Genomic DNA, 4,877 nt, shown 5'->3' on the forward strand with positions numbered 1-4,877 from the left:
TATGCTGGGCCTTTCAGAGAGCACATGTGTTGATAGAAAGTAGAATATCACCTTCTAGTTCACTTGTCATCACTGTATCCTACCTGTTTTCACTCTGGAAAAAATCTTCCTCTGACTGTTATGAGGGTGACTGCTGGAGAGTGTTCTGTGGCTCTCCTGCTGTGACAACTCCCTTCACCAGCCCTTTCAGAAAAATGAAAGGACAAATGCATTTGGAAAGAGGTTGTTTTAACTGCTGCCTTGGAAAAGTTTGGAAATGTTGCTTTTCCTGTATAGCTCCTCAAGGTCAGATTTTCTTTCTCTTCCCTTGGAAAAAAAAAAAAAAAAGCCAAATAAGGGGAACAGGCTATATAAAACTGAATATAGGACTTTGCCATTTCTAATTTGATGGCAAGACTTGCAGGTCAGTGGATAAATGGTTTGCACCAACAGACTCCTCTTTCTGAACTCCAGCATTTGGCACTGAGCTGCCTCACCAGTTCCTGCTGCCCCTGTGCTGCCTAGCTCTGAACATCTGATAGAAATAGCTGGAATTTATTGCTGTACTTCTTTCTGAGGCTTCTGCCATCTTAGAGGACTGTCAGTTTGGTTATTCCTTCTGCCAGCTCCTATCTATGCATCCTCAGTGGGCCATTTTAAGTTTGTTTCCCATGATAATCCTCTCTAGTGACATTTAACGTGCATATTATTTTCTCCAAAAGAGTTTGCATGCAAAATGTCACAGTAGAACGAATCTCTGCAGCTGAACTGGTACACTAAGCTGGTAAAGTGGTCCATTATAAGGAAAATGCTTTCAGGCACATTCCTAACAGATGATTTGAACTGGGTGCTGCTGTGTTATCGTTCACAATTTACAATACAAATTTCTTGTGGTTCCACAATCCTTAAACACATAGGAAAAAGACAACTAATTTGCACGGGCAATCTTATAAATGCCATCTTTGTAATTAAGTGCAAACTGTGATTCAATCCACTGCCAGTATATTATGCCACTTCAAAAGACTTTCATTTCATTACTGAAAGTCAAGATTCCCTTATTAAACTTTTCTATTAAAATAGGATGAGAAGAAGCTTCCAAAATCCACATTGCCTCTGCTAAGTCACTTTTATTCTAATGTAATGTAAATAGACAAATAAGATACCCCGTTGTGTTAGCTTAAGGGTGTTAAACATGCCCTTGAAACCAAAGGCAAAATAAAGCATAATTAAAAATACTATAGCAAGGCAGCCTGATGGCACAGCGTCCATTGTCAACACTGTGAAGCAAAGTATTGAAGACTGGAGGGTTTGGGGGGGCTGAGAACATCCTTAGCAAATGCCTGTGGGTATAATCCGTTCCTGGACATGAGCTGGGCTCAGCTCACAATGAGATAGGCTAATAGACAGCAAATCTCTCTCCACAGCTGAGCAGGCTGCTCTCAGCCACAACCTTGAGACAGGACTGCAGCGCTTCAGGTTGCCTGGGAAGCTTTATCCTGAGATCTTCTGTACCTTGACAGCCTAAGGAGGAACAGGTGTTTCAGTGGGACTGCGCTTATCAGCTGAACAGAGACCTCAGTGGGGATCTGGTGGTTGCCTGAGGGGCTGTGCTGAGCAGTCCTGCTGCTCTTAGGAAACACTTGCAAGTTGGAATGATTTCATATGGAGAGATGGCAGGCAGACCACTCAAAAAAGCAGAGTAATAGGAGAATATCTGTGATGCAGGACAGCGCAGGTCAGTCTCACCTGACATGTGTTTGCAGACCTGAGCGGTGCGTGGGCTGTGTTGGACAGCGCAGGGCCGAGCAGGGAGGCACCTCTGCCCGGGCAGGTGTTGTGGCTGCCTTAGTGAGATGTTACAGGGGGTTTAATTGCACCTCCTTTGGTGCCCTCTCTGGGTCTTAATTTACTTGAGGTGCCCATTGAATTGTAATATTTGGTTTGGAGTAATCACACAGAGGCCTGAGATTGCCTTGTGCTTGTAAATTCTCTTAGTGCAGTAACAAAGTTGGTTGGTTTTTTTTTTTTGTTTGTTTGTTTGTGGTTTTTTGTTGTTGTTGTTTTGTTTTTCCCTTCAGCTTTGAAAAATTCACCTTTAAAGTACTGAGCAAATATATTGGTAACAGTCATCATTCCATGTTGAATGATATGATACATCCTCATTTTTCCAAAGGCAATGTCAGGTTTGTCTAATTTCTATCAAACAGTTCCAGACACTTGGTATATTTTTGGGGGAAAGGAAACATTTTCTAATATTTGTGGGTTTTGTAATCTTTAGGTGGCCGCATATCTCTTCTGGAATTGAATTTTTCATATTAAGTTGGTTTGGGTTTTTTTACCCACTAGCAAAGCAATTAAGGAATTTCAACTAAGTGGATTCATTAGATATTCTGAATCTCACCGGTGAGTTGGTTTTTTTCTTCAGAGTGTGTGTGGTCTTTGGTAATTCTTTCACTGACTCATAAGCTATAAATATTCTCGTGTGTGGAGAAGAACAGTTCTGTGCCAGGTGTGGGTATTACAAAATCTGTAAAGCTGGAAATAAAACGCAGAAGATTTGAAGTGCCTCTTGCAGGTGAATGGTCACAGTGGTGACACAACCTGCTCCTTGTTAGCAGGGAGGCAGTGCCCTTCCACTGGGTGGGCTCTGGTAGAGACAGGGGTCCCCTTTCCATGCCATTGCACTGCTCTGGCTTGATTGACTAGTGAGGTGCTTTCAAGCATTGTCCTTGCCTTTCATGGCTCTAAAAGAAGGGAGAACATCACATTCTTTTTTTTTTCTTGTGGTGTTTTAACTCCCTTGAGTTGCTTTTGCTCGGTAAAGCCAGTGCAAGCGAAGGGTGATTATTTGATCCCAGGGCAGACTCTCTCCTGTGCCGTGTTTCCCTGTGGCTGCCAGGAATGATCAGCCCTCAGGTGACTGGAAGCTCAGCCAAAGCTGAGAGCAGACAACAGGAGAGACCCTGATGTGGATATTTTGGGTGTTGTTCCGAGGCCTGAGATGCAATTGAAATTTCCTCATAATGCAAAGTGGAAGCAGGGGTATTTTATTTCCAAGCATGACAGAGCAATTTGCTGGTGTTTTTGAAAACACTTTTATACCAAATGAACTTTCTCTCTTCTGAGAACTTGACTAAAAGAACAAATATCCTAGAAATCAAAAAATATTCTGCCTAAAACCTGTTTGGTAGCAAAAGTCTAAAAGCACCAATTAAAATTACTCCGAATGTTCTGGGAAAGATCCAGACTCGCTGCTCTCGGCTGAGCTTTAATTCATCCTTTTTTCTGTATTGAAGAGGTGGGACCTTTCCTGGATTGATTGTTTCCATTCTAAATGTTATAGAATTATTAAGCAACGCTTCAGAGTACACTAAATTTATGGCCATTATTTTCTAATGAATTCTGGTTGAACTGACAATTTTAATCAATTCTACCTTTCAGAAATATAAGTGGGAAGGAGAAATAAATAAATAAATAATGTTTTGACCACAAGGCAGTACAACATTTGGAAATGAGGCTTAAAGTGTCCAGCTCAGTTTCATTAAAGCAATATCAGGTCTCAGGTTGGTAACCCTGGCTGGGATGTCATGGAACCCAGTGCTGGCATGTGGAGACTGTCTTGGACATTTCCTTTAATCTTCTGAGCTGGCAGGGCATGAAAGATTAAAATGTACTGGATCTATCAGACTTGCCACCTCTAGTTCAGGCTAGTTATTCATGTGCTATGTGGACAGCAATACTTTATTAATCGTATTGCCGGCCAGTGATCAATGTGACAAGCTTAGCAAAGAGCACAGTAATTCATCAGAGAGTTGTCAAGAAGTAATTGCCCTCATATGCATTAGAATAAGCTCGTGTGAGAGGCACAATGGGTGTGCTTTTATCATTTTTAGGTGCAGGTGTCAACAAAATTAAAATCTGCTAAGGTACTAGTAAATAAATAAATTGACAAGGAATTTATGTGCTCCAACACAATCACACCACTACAAAATAAGACAAAGGGTTGTACTTTATTGGCATTTATATTTTTAAGTGTTTTGAAAGTGTTTTCAGCAAGTTCTTTTCTATGTGCATTATCTGTTACCAGTCACACTTTTGTAAGGGCAGGCACAAGGTTTGCAGTTCTTTCCTTACAAAGAAAAATGGAATAGTTGAGATGTAGTTTTGCTACAGAAAACTGTTCTTTAAATTATAAAATGTACAGTTGCCCAACCGTTGTTACATGCAGAACGTATTTAGATCTGCCATGACATTCTTCCACCTTTTGTGGAAAAGCACATCAGTAATAAAATGTCAATGGTTTTTTTTTCTGTAGAGTTGAAGACTTAACACTTTTCACCACAGACTGCTATTTTAAGGGTTGTCAAAAGCACTGGGGAAGCGACAAAGGTAAGGCTGAATGTGTAATCTCTGTCCTGGTCCCTGCTGTACCTGACAGTATTAAACTTTCTCACATTAAACATTTTTCCCATCATCCAGGGTAACCTCACACTTCAGCTGTGGTGCCAGCACAGGATGTCTGCAGGATGCAGTGCTGCTTGGCATGTGTGTGTGCAAGTGCTTTGCTGTATAACATCAGTTTTCACAGAGCTTTGTATTTCAGTGTATATTTAACACAGGCACAAACTGGACTCATGCTATAGAGTGCACGCTCTCTGTGTTTTATTTTGCTTTTACTCTGTTTACTGTGTTTCCAAGGGTTTCTGAGAACCCATTGAAGAGAAGGCTTATAGAGAACCTGTCCCAGAAGGTAACATTTCAGAATAAAGCTGAGGCTACACCTGTCTGCAGTGACTGTTTGTTTATCATCCTAATAGCAGTGGTTATTAGGCTGATACTCCAGGACTGTCAGTCTAATATGGTTCAGATTGCTAAACTCAATAAAAGTAATCATAGAA

At 41.0% G+C, this 4,877-nt stretch overlaps 1 long non-coding RNA gene across 1 annotated transcript in view; it reads left to right on the top strand.

Moving 5' to 3' along the window:
- The window catches only part of LOC114065405, a 6,803-nt gene extending 2,234 nt beyond the window's left edge, over window positions 1–4,569 (top strand). The window contains exons 2-3 of the long non-coding RNA XR_003572952.1: window positions 4,295–4,368; window positions 4,459–4,569. This is a non-coding gene — a long non-coding RNA (uncharacterized LOC114065405). The remainder of the gene's footprint in view (window positions 1–4,294; window positions 4,369–4,458) is intronic.
- The last annotated feature ends 308 nt before the right edge of the window (window positions 4,570–4,877 follow it).

Source organism: Empidonax traillii, unplaced genomic scaffold (assembly GCF_003031625.1).
Source record: "Empidonax traillii isolate 1590-97213 ecotype Southwest subspecies unplaced genomic scaffold, ASM303162v1 scaffold657:size717538, whole genome shotgun sequence".
Taxonomy (NCBI): domain Eukaryota; kingdom Metazoa; phylum Chordata; class Aves; order Passeriformes; family Tyrannidae; genus Empidonax; species Empidonax traillii.